This window comes from Lissotriton helveticus, chromosome 1_1 (genome assembly GCF_964261635.1).
Source record: "Lissotriton helveticus chromosome 1_1, aLisHel1.1, whole genome shotgun sequence".
Taxonomy (NCBI): domain Eukaryota; kingdom Metazoa; phylum Chordata; class Amphibia; order Caudata; family Salamandridae; genus Lissotriton; species Lissotriton helveticus.
In genome coordinates, this window is record NC_136057.1 from 748,627,790 (window position 1) to 748,642,833 (window position 15,044).

The window sequence follows — 15,044 nt, forward strand, 5'->3', positions numbered from 1 at the left end:
GTAGTTTAGAATCTGATTTTGTATTTGTTCATATTGCGTAAATTGCATGACTATGCAATTTCAGCTAGTAGAGGTGAGCACAAGTTCTCTTTCAGGAATTCTGGAAATAAAGCAAGCATCTTTCTGCGCGTCAAATTAGATACCGACATTTTATTTTATATTGATCCAGAGAACATTAGTTAGGCTGATCTATTGCTTAGTACAATGAGTGCCTGAAAGAAAAAACACAAAGGTTTATGATTACTGGATAAAACTGACCTTAAAAGTACAATCTGCTGAGCTTAGTCATGAAAGAGGCAAAAAACAATGTTGACAAAAGAAGATCAGCTTCACCTTCTAATACTTAACTTTGGTCTTTGCAGGGACAGAGCCTGGTGAATAAACAACAATGAAAAAGAGTTGAATTGTGTCCATCTATTAATTTACACAGTGATATGAGAAAAAAAGTATAATTAGGAAAGCAAGACGTGTCAACCCTACGGCCCTCTGCCTCCCACCCACCAAACATTTCCATTCCACGTTACAAGTTTGTGTGGATTACCATTAAAGTTAGAAATTAAGCTTTCTGAATCCTTCCTTTGCAGTCCTCATCTCCCATCGAGTTAGAGCAATTCAGATAGCAGACTTTGACTCTTTAGTATATTATTGACTTTTCTCCAGAATTTGTTCTGATAAACTCTTAGCAAACAAGAAATTTACTGTGTGTTCGGGAGAAATTTTCAGGGTCGAATCCTATATGGCTTTTCCTCAAAATGCTAAGGTAGTAGGAAAAATAGTAGCTTTGTGTATAAGTTGATAAGCATGCACAATCTTTAAATGTAGGAATGGACGATGAACCTTTAGAAATACAGAGGATAGTACACTGCGATGTATCAATACACTTAATGCTTTTTTATTTCCCACACTTTTCTTATTAAGTAACAGCTTTTTTTAAAAGATGGTCAGGTGGTCGCGTGAAGAATAATTAAGATTACCACTACAATTTTACTCCTTGCCGATGAACAAAGCACAGGCTTATGTACATACCTTTGCTGACATTTTCTTCCACCTGAGGTCAGAACCCAAGCTTAATGATGTTAATCCATTGTGGCTGTTAATCCATTGAGGGATCCTTAACTTTGGTAAATACAGCGCCCTAATCATCTTCAACACGATGTTACCAAGTCTTTGTACTGAAACAGTGATTTCTTGAGGTAGAGAGACTGACAGCAACATACTTTTTAACATTACTGAAAAGAAGATACAGATGAAGGATTTGGGTACAAAGGAGAAGTCACAGACCAGTGATGTACTGACTTAGATACTTATTTGCATTTCCCACAAACATCTAGAGGAAGTAGCTTGGTCAAACAGGCTGATGAAGTCTAACCCTATTCTGACAAACAGAACACTATTCAGTAGTACCAAAATCAGGCCCACAACTCACAAAGTCATTGATACATGTAAGTACAAATTACATATGTAAATAGCTTGATTTACAAGAGAAAGCAGAAGGAAGATAGTTAGTCATAAAACAATTTTCTCATGCACAGTATTACCTCAGCCGTTTGTAAAATTACTCATAGCTAAATCTCCCAACAGGGCTGGGGATTGGTCATTAGAAAGAAGCGCTGCAGTAGACATTTTAATAACACCTTCAATTCCCAATTTCTACACTCACTGGTTTGTAAATTGGTAAGCAATTTTCATTTTGCTATATGAACTAATAGATTGCATAGCAAATTGCCATCTCACATTGGGTCACAAACAACTTGTCTAGCGAATATTAATTAGGCTGGTCGCGATTTGCAATACTCTGTGAATGGCAGCCACTGTAGATATGGAGGCATGCAAGGCACAGATGACCTCCGTCCCTGTGTTTACTTTACAAAACCAGAATTTTTATCAATGGTTTGTGACTGCAGCTGCAATTACAAACTATTGATACATTTCTTTCTGAATTAGAAATAGGAGGGAGACACTCTTTTCTTGGACCTCCTATTTGCGATATGTAACGGATCTCAAAAGCCCTTTTACAATTCAGAAAGTAGTTCTGACTTGTAAAAGTACTTTGGTGCATTAAGCAAAGACTTTCTGCAGTTGTAAATACCTGCGATTTAGTGATTTGGAAGGGCCGTGCAAGGACTTTGCACATGTAGTCATTGGGTCCATTTAGGCCCATGAGGTAATATCAGATTCAGAAGCACCTGAGCACAAACGACAAGTGCAGGATATAAGGGCTGTATTTCCATCAGATTTTGACTTTAGTCCTAGGTTGTTGGAAGTAACATGCTGAAACATTTTTGTCACCTGCTGTGCCTCCAGTTTTACCTGTTGCATACTGTTTAGCACTGTATATTTGATCTAATTATTGTTTTTTGTCTAGCACACACACATGCTTATATGTTTGAGGGCTTTACATGGAGTATGATGGTGTGGTAGATTTATAAAAAGAAAAAAACCTACTACAACGGTCCAAACAGAGAGAAAACTACAAGTATGTGCCAGTTTACAGATACCGATTATACATCGAAAGGTCCACATGCGGCCTTCCAGACATTTTCTTGGGGGGGTTTGATGCACAGCAGAACCTGTGTCCTTTAGGAGCGCTTGTGCTACTGTAATGTCAGCATGGCTGATGGAAAGCAGCTGTTCTCATTTACGAACCAGATTTTGTCACAAAATTATAAACAGGATTGCAGCGTATTAGTATGGGAGAACAGCAGCTTTAACTCAGATAAGCACATGGTTTAAAAATGTAATTTGATTTTCCATTGCCATTTTTTGCTCTCAATACAAACAGCTCAGACAGCATTTTAGGTAACACTTTTAACATAGATATATACATCTAACATGTGGTCTGTCTTTTGCTTGTGATTTGATCTGTTTTACTAAATGAAAATCAATGCAATTAACGTAGAAATAATGTGTAGGCATCAAAAGTAAAAGTTACATTTAAAAGGAAAAGTGAGTACACTAGGCTATCATAGCTGCATAAATTAAGTTAGAAAGACTTCTGAATGCATTTTTTCCCTTTTCCTTTTTTCTGACCTAAGGTCGGGAATGTCAGTAATGAAAGATGCAAGACTTCCAATGATGTAAAAATGCTGAACTGAACATGAACTAATGAAAGGGTTAGATTTTGACCTTCCTATTCAGATATTTTCATAGAATACAGTAATGTGATAAATTAGTGTTTCGTTTTAACACTTAATTTGCCAAACGCCTTTTGTCCTGAACTGCAAGATCTCCTGTTCCCATGATGATACTGTGTGATGATTGGCTGAGAAGACAGAAAAATGCAACATTTTGCCTTAGTGAGAGATATCAGAATGTTATATTAGAGCGTGCTCCTAGAGTAGTGCACCCGGCGCCCCCTGTGCCCTCATCTGGGTTGCCTACCTAACCTACAGCTTTCCAACTTACCTCTCAAAGTGGTGGTCGCACCTGAAAAATCTCAGTCCCTGAGCCTGCAGCCTTTGTTTGTCAACCTGCTTTCTTATTCAAATATATTGGGTGCCCGACGACCCAAAAGCACCCTGCACCCAGCTACCCGAGTGCCGCTGTAAGTGCAACGTCTGTCCTATTCTACTTCCCCACTTGCCCTGGGTAAGTGACCATGAGCTCAGCTCCCACAGCCACGTGGCCTACCTGCTAGAAGCCACCAACCAAAGCACCCCTGCCCGCAATTGGCTAACATTGGGCCTATTCTCTCTGCACCCGGCTGCCCCTGTGCTGCTGAGGGTGTAACAACTGTACTTACCTGACCCTAGGAGACCCTAGGAGACCTCCAAAACCTTAACTCTGCCAGTCGAGTACTTACCCAAAGCCTGATATCTTGATGTTCTCCATAGTGTAACATTGGCTGGTTTTCACTTGGAAATTCTTCTAAGTGTCGAGTTTTGCAACCTTTAAATATTCCTTAAAAATCATTCGATCAACGAAAACAAAATCACTCACCTGCTATCAGGAGAGATCCTAGTGCTGGATCTTTGTGCCCAGCACTGACTTCAAAAGTAATTACAACTGTGACTTTCCGATAACTCAATTTCCTCCTATAGGATAAATGTGCCTGTTTTTTGCCAGAAATTCTTCTAAGTGTCGATTTTCAAAACATACAAATATTCCTTAAAAATCGCCTGTGTCACAAAAACGATTTCTTTCAACTGTTTACAGGAAATGCACCAGGGCTGAATCTAGGATGCAGCCCTGAGTAAGAAAAACACTCGTAAAGTGACTTTATTGCATTTACTTAAAACTTCCCATTGAGATCAATGTTATAATTGTGTTTAACTTGTGTTGCACATTGCAACAACTGTATTTATTGCATTCTAAAGTCTATTGCTATTTGAAAGTATTCAAGTGCAACATCTCATTCTGGGAAAGTATTTTTATACCTATTTGTGGTTCTAAAATAAAACAATATATATTTTATATACAAAACAATTGGCCTAGAGTACAGTTCTTGAGTGTGTGAGACCATTTGCTGACTGAGTGTGTACCACAAATGCTGTACACTGTCCTCTGATACTGCCTTACTGCTCGACCAAGCTACCACTTTAGAGATTAGGGTTTTATCTAACTTTAACTTCTGCCATACCTCTGGGGACTGTGGACTCTGTGTTACTTTGGTGCACTATATAAAGAGCCACTTTCTTACATGTGGTCCTCGTCCAGCAGGTTAAGAACAAATGTTGATGGGTCTGGCTGCATAGGTGGTGGAGACAGTGTTTTAGAGTGAGTTGGTGCGCTGTGTTGTTTTTGTGGTGTAGCCTTGTTGTGCAGTAGACATGGAGAAGCAAAGTTGTGATATGTGACACGTTGCTTATATTGTTTGCGTTTGCAGAAGGTGTATGAGTTAGGGTTGGTGGTGCAGCATGTGCATGTGTCTCATGCAGTACTGTTCTAAATTGTCCAATGGATGAGAGGCAGTTAGAGGAGAGTTGCTGTGTTGCTGTATGTGTGTGAGGTGTGGTGGGAGAGAGGAAGCTTGGCATTGTAGTTTGTTCATTTGTGTAGTTTGAAAGGTGGGTGTATGATTGTATTTTGTGACTAAGTATTAAGAGGTGTTGCTCTTGAGAGATTTTGTTGTGCTGGTATGCGTGATATGTTTTATTTTTGAGGAGTAGTGAAAATAGGTGCTGATGTATATGTTTTGTATGTGAGATGGAGTTGTTTGTATAGTATGGTTTGTGAGAGGAAGTTGTAAGGTAAAGGGGGTAGTGATGTGTTTGTGAGTAGAGTGTATGTTGTGTGTTAGAGAGAATGAAGTAGTGTTAAGAGTGTTTGTCTTAGACTTGCTTGTTGCTGCAAGAGTTAAAATGTGTGGTGCTGTGAAGTGTAAGTGTTGTGTTGTTGTGTTACTGTGATAGAAAGAAGAGGAGGGTTTTGGAGGGACAAATGATGGAAGGCTGAGTATAGGTTTGTTAGTGATAAAGGGAGATCTGTTAGGAGTAATTAGAGAGGGGAGTGTGTGTCTGGATGAGTTGTAGTTAAGTATGGCATATATTTTGGTTGTGTTAGTGATGAGTAAATAGGATATAGCTGTGTACTGTTTGAAGGTGATGGTAGAAATGTGTGGTAGCTGGGATAGAAGGGTATATAGGTGTGGTATGTGTGGTTTTGTATTGTGTGCTGGTACACTAATTTGTGCATAGGGTTGCTTAGTAGTAAATATGTGGAGTATATTTGGTGTGAGTGTGTTACTCTGGTCATGGACAGGGCGGCGTGTGTGCTGATGTATGGGAAAATAGGTACATACACAAGTAGGGGTCTTGCCCAAATCCCCCTCATATACCTGAGCAAGAGAACATCAACGATGTATTTCCAAAGAAAGAAGATATAGAGGGACCAATCAAACATTTATTTTCATTCAGAGTACAATTAATTACCCTGATGTCCCAATTCTTATTTATAGCAACTTAATTTCCACAATTCAAACTTATATGCATGACAAATGACGGGGCAATACACAATTTGATCAAAACATAAATACATATAACCTCATATATACAAAATATACACATTCAATACAAAATCACATTCATATATATGATACACAACATATATACACTATATACAACATATACAACATGTATAAAACATACACATATAATATACAAAAGAAAAATAAATAATTCCCCTACTGAGAACAAAACAATCAGAGTGTACACTCTTAATTCAGCATAGTACACTACAAGGTAGTCCCTATTTGCGCCTGAGGAATAATATCTCAAATTTATTGATAGGGCGCTTTCCTTGGTTCAGAACAACTCAAAATGATGGGACTACTCTGAAAATGTCGACGCAGGCGCGGTCGCGTTTCAGCCGCTGAATCCTTTCTGCTTCATCAGGACAGGGGGATAATATTTCTACAATAATAATGATATATATTTAAATCTATATATAATAGGATCACTCACGCTACCAAGACTCCACTACCCCCTCAGTGAACATGCAGTGCCAGAAAGGTCAAGTGACTCAGGTCGTGGGGCAAAGCTCTCAGTGAGACACACCACCAGGCTAAAAAAACACACACACAAACAACTTAAGACAGTGACCAACATATTTACAAGGGGTTATTCGCTGTCAGACCATCACCAAAGAAGACAGATGGAGAAAGCCACACAAGATGTTAACTTAAATACCTTAACTAATATGTAGGCTCTCTCCTACAACGAGGCAAGCCGGGACAGTCCCGCTGCCACCCGGCTAATGTAGCCACTATGGGCCCTAAGGCAAACAAAGACAACAGAGCACATTTTGTCAAAAAATGGCAACACACCGGTGACTGTCTGTGATGTACTAAGGTGGCGTCAAGCAAAAAGCTTCAATCCTACCTTAAAACTTGCTGTATTCCAGTGGCTCAAGAAACAATCAAAAGTCCACTTGTAACAATGTTCAATCAATGGAGGGTTAACTCCTAACAAAACCAAACGGAAAGCGGAGAGTTAGACGACCCTCTACACGCACTCCATCAAGGGGCGCGATATACGTTCAGCATTTCTGGCCCTAGTCCTGAAAAGTCTAGTACAGGCTCAAACAGGCAACTGCCCTTGTCCTCTCCGCCCTTAGCCTCTCTGCCCGGGATGAGATTCCCTAAACCTTGGCCTTAAATAGCCCTAGTAATCAGGTGACCCCTTCAGCCAATGGGAACCTTAGACCTAAGCCTAACCAATCACAACACTAGCCCTAAACCCTAGAACCAATAGGAGATCAAGACCTTAGAGCCAATCATAGCTCCAGTTAGGCACAAAACCCTAATCCATACATCCAATAGAAAGCCTAACCCTAGCCCTAGTCCCATCCCTCGCCCCAGCAATCAATCACACAGGAAACCCTAATCCCTACTTCCAATAGAAAGACTAACCCTAGTCCTAGTCCCACACCTATTCCAGCAACCAATCACACAGGAAATCCTAATCCCTACTTCCAATAGAAAGTCTAACCCTAGCCCTAGTCCCAACCCTTGTGTCAGCAACCAATCACACAGGAAATCCTAATCCCTACTACCAGTAGAAAACCTTACCCTATGCCCTAGTCCAAACCCTACATTAATTGAATCACTGACCCAGGAACCAATCAGAACCCTCAAATACCCAGCCAATGAGAAAAATAACCCTAAACCAATAGAAACACCAGATACAACCACCAATCAGTGCACACATGTACCATCCAATAGCAGACTATATAATGGCCCAGCGACCTCTGACAAGGTTTGCTGACAGGGGAGTTGGAAGCTGTACCTATATTCAGAATCTCCTAGGAGACAGACAGGCTCAATCCACACTTTGGACTTCTGCAGGTAAGAGCCTAACAAACTATGTCCTCTAACAATACTATTTGTATAAAACTTTAATCACTAGCCAAACAAGCATTGAAAATGCAATAGGTCTCGCCTTTTATTATGTTAAAGCCATTTGCTTTGCTAATGGTATTGTATAGCAAAGTAAATGGCTTTAACGTAATTAAAGGCGAGATCTATTGCATTTTTAATGCTTGTACATCCTATTTTTCATCACACAGTTGGTCCTTTTCTATGACTTTTGTTAGATTGTATTTGTTAAAAGGCAGCATCAATTAGTGGAATAAAAAGTGTGTTGCATTTCTGTAAGAAATGTTTAGAGGGCCCCTCTGAGGTCATTGTGGATAATAACTACAGCTTTCGGCCCTGCTTATTGTCTGCACAACTTTCCTGGACACTTAAGTAGACGACTATGAGATTGCTGGTAACCGAGCAAATGAAACGATTTGGCAGAGCGAGTGAGGTTCGCTGGGACACGAGGGGCAATCAAAATAGCAGTCTGAGGTTTGTCTGGGTTTAACTGGTTTTAGGATGGTAAATGGGAAGGGAACATAGTGGGCATGCGTCCAAATACCCCTGACCAGCCCATGACAGCAGAGGGGGAGGGGAAGTGACTCTAGTCCCGACAGTCCACTAGGCATTGTGACCGCCCAGTTTAATTTTTAAGAATGAAGTTAGTACTGTACGTTCAGCATGTTTTTGGGAGCAACCAGTTTTGTCAGACATGGAATCTGAAGCACAGGGAGATAACAAAAAGTTTCAATACGTAGAAAGCGGTCAGTTGGTATTTGAATTCCATGCCTGTTGCACAACGGCGGAAATGTAGCTTTGATGGGTTATCTATCTTCCTGTGCAAATATTTTTCTTGTACCAAAAGCTCTCAGTTCTTTTATCAGCGGCAGGTTGAGCACAGTCTTGGCACAAACCCTTATCTGTGGGTTGTGACGTTCCCTAAAATTTTACCGAGAACAAAAGGGTTGCCCCCACACAAATGAACAGGTCCTTGCGCATTCCTTACCAGCGTGATGTGCTCTTTAACATCAGACCCAGGTGAGCTAACACTCTCACCCTTTGTGAAAAACGGTCTCCATCCAGCAGCCGTGCTGAAATCGTTGGATTATCCTCATTGTCTTCGGTGCACTCTACAGAGGGACCTGTCCCCAGGGGATTCACATAACACTTCTAAAAATTCTGCTGGTGAGGAGGTGTTGACCCCCTATGTTTACAGACCGGTTCACACGCTCTCTGAAGATAACTACTGTCTGCAATATCTCGGGATGGGACACGGAGGCAAACGCAAGGAAAATATTGGAATTGGCTAGTTAACAGGGTGCTCAAGCGGGATTCTCTCTGAGTACCATCCAAGGCTTGTTATTTCCGGTTCTGGCGAGAGTCTACTTCAGCTTTTCGTCTAAATCTTGCTTCTCTTTACTCCCCTAGCGAGGCTTCATGGAGTGGACAGAGATAAACCTCTCACTTCTCACTCATTTGGAGGACGTCACCTTTCTCAGACTCATCTTCACCAGACTCCCAAACAAACATGTCGCCCACAGACTTCACTGCGATGAACAGCACTGAAAACTTTACACGTCTTCCCCCAAAAAATTCATCCATTAAATTCAATAGGTTCTCCCTCCTAAACCACCCCATCGCTGGAGACTCAAAATGTTGAGCAGTGAGGCGGAGCCTACACTTTGCTTCGAGCCGCTAAGAGGCACCACTTGTACTTACGGCCCGCGACCAGATGTCCATGGAGCAGCCATAGCTGCACCAGCAGCAGCATCCTCAGCCTGGGGTCAGAGGGCCGGTCTGCCAAGGCCGCTCAGGCCGGTCTCTTCAGCGCTCCTTCTCCCTTCCTTTGTCCGAGTACAGAATAGTCTGAAGATTTGGAAACCTGCAGGTGGGAAGGTCTGAGCCGCAGTGGGAGTCAAAGCTTTACTCAGCCCACATAAACAAAACAAGCACAGTCTTTTGTAGGAGCCCGACTTGCGGGTTGGCTAATAAAGTAAATAACCAAGCGTGGCCACTAATGTTAGCAGACCATGCTACAAAATATTTAAATGAACATATGCAAATGTGAAAGCTGCCCGCACAGCCAAACACTTAAATAACAAGAATGCGAGCCCAGCGTCAAGTGTGGTGGAAACGAGTGCGTAGAGACCAGTTAAAAGAGACAGTACCACGCTGCATGTGAAAGATACAATCCTGGTGGGTGGGGCCAAAAGGAGGCAAGGCGGCAACAAGGAGGGACTAAGAAGCCTCCTTTACAATAAGAAGCCTTAGTTTAGCCTAATCTATGACGCGAGCCAATGGGAAGAGGGGGCGGGCTTTCAAGTCCCCTTCCTCGACCGTATTGATTTCAAGAAGCTCTTGGATGCAGGGAGCAGCGCTTGTGCGCTGCTTTCGACAGCCGAGACCTAAAAATGAGTGCACAATCCCTACAAAACACAGCGAAACAGCTCACATCAGATGACTGCTGTCTCAGAGCACCCTCTGTTCACACTCTCGGATGTAGAAAAATCCCTGTTGGTAGGGTGGGGAAAAAGGGGGTCTTGTTTTACTCACTTGCTAACATAAAATGGGAGCCGGGTAGATTGCTTAACGTACAGGTCTGAGCACAGAGCAAGGGAGAAATTAGGAAGGAAAAACTGATCGTCACGGGGAATGATAGGGAAAAAAACTACAGATTTTGGACTGCAAATCCCACAATTTAACAGGTTAAATGAAAACTCCTGATTAATTGGCTTCTTACGTCCAAGGTCTTTCAGCCCTGGAACCAGTACTGAGTGGGGACTTTCCTCCAGATGATTAATAAAATTGATTCCGTAAACCAAATATTTATTTAAAGTCCTTGCTCCAACAAAGTTGGTAGTGAGAGGATGGTTTACGTCATGAGAAAGAGGAGCTGCAAAAAGTACAATTACCTCAAGGTAGATAAAGGTCCAAAGGCCCTTTGCCCGAAGCCTGAGTTTGAAGATTGACGGAGTGCGATTTTCTAAGACAGTTCCATGTGCTGAATTAGAGGTGTGAGTATCAACAGAGTTATGCATTGCAATTGTATTGGCTATTGTGATTTGCACAACCGTTGATGTGTTGAAAGAATTTTTTTAACTTGCGATTTGCTGATGCTTATATGCTTTTGTCAAAAAAAGATAAAGAAGTTATCAGACTAAGAAGTCTAAGATCCCAGGATAGATAGATTAACAAAGAGATGATTTTGGTATTCTTGTGCCGCCTATTATTAAAGTGCAGGTCATGAGACGCTGTCAACTGCACAATTTAGACCGGGATAGTAAAATAAAATTGTGATTGTACTAATATTGATCAGTGTTGGTGAAACATAATACGCAAAGGTGACGCTACATTCATTAGATGATTTCCCGCTGGTCAAGATTTCATTGGTGTGTGTCGAATTGTTTTGATTGAGAAAAGGCAGAAGGTGCAAAAACCTGAAAATTCCAGTTGTTCAATTGTTCTTTTGATTTCTTTAGAAGAACCTGACAAAGACTGTTATTTTATGTTGCATAGAGTTGTAGAATTGAAGCTTTGCATGTGTACGGAGATATTGTAAAAGAGGGTGAGCTACTGCAAGAACCAGGTTGCTACGTTATGTTCTGCTGAGCTGGTATTGGTCAGTTGGTCTGAAATGCCGGCCAAAGATTGGTTGAGCTGTGTGAAGAGTTATGCTGCTATGGGTTGGCTGATTTACAGAGCCGCATTGAGATTTGGAGAAGGGCTTGCTGAAGTCTGACATATACTGAATAGAATTGAAACATTGAAGATTTATATTTCGTATTTTGCTATTGATTGATTTAAGTTTGAAATCATAACATTTTTCAAAGCACTCAAGGATTTGATGATAGCTGATTTGACTATTGCTTTTTGGGAAGGTGAAGAGGCACCTCTTGAGGGTATGCCTGCTTGATGATTGAGGAAGGAGTACACACATGTGTATGGCTTCGTCAATGGTGCAAGATCACTGAGAAAGAGGGTGCATCACAATTTCCAAGGTGGGAACATTCAAACTTAGAATTATTGACAGATTGATAAATGCTCTTTGTGATATGAAGCCACCTTCTAGACCCACACAATTTGAATCCTTAAGTGCTTTGAAGCAAATGGCTGGAGATAGAAAAAGAGAGAAATATCAAAGATGAACAAAGCAAAATTAAAAAAAGTATGCAGCTGTTGTATGGGATGAAAAGCAGCATAAACGGAGAAAGGCATTAGTGAAAGAAACTAGATTATATCATTCAATTACAAATGAGAAATCAGAAAAACCAAAGAAACCCAAAAAGGCTAAAGTCAAAGGAGATAAGAGACAAAGGAAGAAATTAAATCAGAAGCTGATAATGATTCACAAGATGACATTTTGTACTGGCTCTGGCTGCGGGTGGGACGGCAGATCCAGATGCAGCAACGGTGGGGGGCCTGGCCTTGGCTGCGGGTGGGACGGCAGATCCAGATGCAGCAACGGTGGGGGGCCTGGCCTTGGCTGCGGGTGGGATGGCAGGAGCAGAGGCCACAACGGTGGGGGGCCTGGCCTTGGCTGCGGGTGGGATGCCAGATGCAGGGGCCACAACGGTGGGGGGCCTGGCTGCTGGTGTTGTTGCAGCGGCAGGGGCTGGTGCCTGGGTTTCTGGTTGTGAATCCTCCTCCTGGGCCTCCTCATCTATCTGCAGCCTCTCGCTGTCACTGCTTTCTGCGCCACCTGTGAGGGTAAGTGGATACTCATTAGTTGCATGTGACTGGCAGACGTGCTGATGTTACATGCATGCTGGGTGACATTCCCTGGATGGCTGTGGATTTGCGTACTTTGGGACCTGTCTGGCTGCATTGGGGTACTACTACATTGTGGACATACTACATCTCCCACAATGCTTCAGGGCATTCCCTGATGCGCAAACAAAGGCATGACTAAGGGCCAATAAGTGAGCCTATTTGGTCAGGGACGGTCATAGGGGACAGGGTCGCAGTCGCATGCCACTTACCTTGGGTGTCTTGGGTGGGGCGGGAGGAGTCCAGAGGGGTCACGCCAACGCACGCCTCCCTCTCAAGGGTGTCCTCGACCTGGTCCTCCAAGGGTGTGTTGGGTGGGACTGTCGGTCCGCCACCTCCAGTGCCCGATGCCTCTCCAAGGCGCTCCGCCACCCTCTCCTTGGCACGACCTCGGAGGTCATACCAGCGCTTCTTAAGCTCCTCCAATGACCTATCGGCCACACCCACCGAGTTCACGCTGGAGGCTATTCCCAGCCAGATCCTCCGCTTGTCTTGCTCTGGGACCTTTCTGGAGTTGGTCCCGAAGAGCCGGTCATGGTTGGCCACCACCCCTTCAATAAGGTTCTCGAGCTCCTGCTCTGAGAACTTGAGCTTTCGCTTTCGTCCTGCGCTGTTGCTGGGGCCAGGGACAGGTTCCTCAGACATGGCAGCAGATATGTCGCTATTTCAGTCGGTTGAGAAGTCGCTATCGCCGGTTTAGCGTCTGCTTTCCGACTTGCTCGCTCGGAGGTTTGCCTCGCTGTGGTGTTTGGGGGTGGGCACTGCCTGCTTCCTGGTTATGATGTCATCACTGTGCTCGGAAAGCGACTTCCCGTTTTCCCGATCGCGCGAGAATGCGAGGCGCATTCCCGATCGCACGGGATTGCGAGTCGCATTCCCGATCGCACGGGATTGCGAGTCGCAATCCCGACGCAGGTAGCCGGGAATAGCGATTTTTCTGCGTTTTTAGTTGGTCGCTAACGGATTTAGCGCCCGCGTGCGAGTCGCTATTTTTTCCCCGAAAAGTACATGAATGCCGTTTTGCGTTTCCTCAATAGCGAGTCGCTATTAATCGCTATTAGGGACACGCAAAACGGCCCGTACATGAATCAGGCTGTAAGTTTGTTATGATATATAATCAATGAGGCGGGAGAAAGAAGAAGCTGTGATCCATTCAGCTTGCTTGTCGTATTACCAAAAAATCAAGGGGGAACGGATCACTTATCCTGCGTAACCAGGGTTTTAGGTTTTTCGTCCAGTGTACCAATAAAAAACCCTCATTCACGAACAGAGGATGGAATTGGCAGGTTTTCTTGATTCTCTGCCTTTCTCTTAGAAACGTGACAGCATCAAACCAACGGTATGTATAATATGATGTGAAATGTCTATTTCTCAGCAGGAGAAAGACTCCTTGGCCGCTCGATGATGCCAGCATGTTAAAACAAGAGGTATGCATTCAGTGTTTCACAAGAGGTTATTACCCGTCTATTTTAAATGAAGCGCCGTGCAACTGTTTAGCGATTAATGAAACGTGGCGCACAGACCCAGCAAAGCGAGAAACAACTTTAATGCATTTCTTTGTACTCTACGGCCTTCTTTGTAATGTACGGACATCAATAGAAACACTATTCATACCACTAGAGCATGCTTAGAGTTGAATACTTGTGTTCCGTATTAACCTGACCTCGAGCCATGCTTAGCATTACACCCAGTGACTCGTAATTTTGAAATATTGAAAAAATACAAACGGCAATAAGCTCGTTGTGAAAGGGATGGTTACAACTCCTTTTACTTGTACTGCTTAAGCACCAATGATTGTACATAAACAAGGGGCTCAGAAACAATCTCCCTTTCATGCACGATTACTTGTACTGTTTAGCACAGAAACAAACTCAGCTACTTGCTAATGCTGCACCTAACTTTAGATGAAATGATAAATCGCGCCCTTCTTTACCTCCAGCATGAGGCGCGCCTATTGACTGCCTACTACAGCTCACATGACAAGAGCACCAACAAAAGCCCACGAGATATCAACACTGACCCACACCTAGCATAGCATGTTTTGAAAAACACCTATAGAATGTAACGGCGAAAGGTGCCTAGACTTCTACCTTCCGAGTTAGAATGCACAACACATTTGGGCATACTGTAAGATATCCTAATCAGCACCACATGTTGTACAGGATTTAAGAAGTACGTTAACTTTACCATTCTTTTGACTACATACCACAGATCATAAGAGTATCTACTGATACTTTCCACTTATAACATTACAGAGGGAACTTGTAATGTAATGTAATGTAATGTAAGGGGGTTTTTATATAGCACAGACTATCACTCCAGGGAGCATCTTGGCGCTTCGAGATGACTATGCAGGGATGGGGTAGCAATAAGATCAACTGTACATCAGGTTGTGCAATTGACTTCATGCTAAACTTTTGTATAGTGTATCGGGTAGGCTATATATCCAGGTTTTTAGGGTCTTTCTGAAGACTACTTCGGA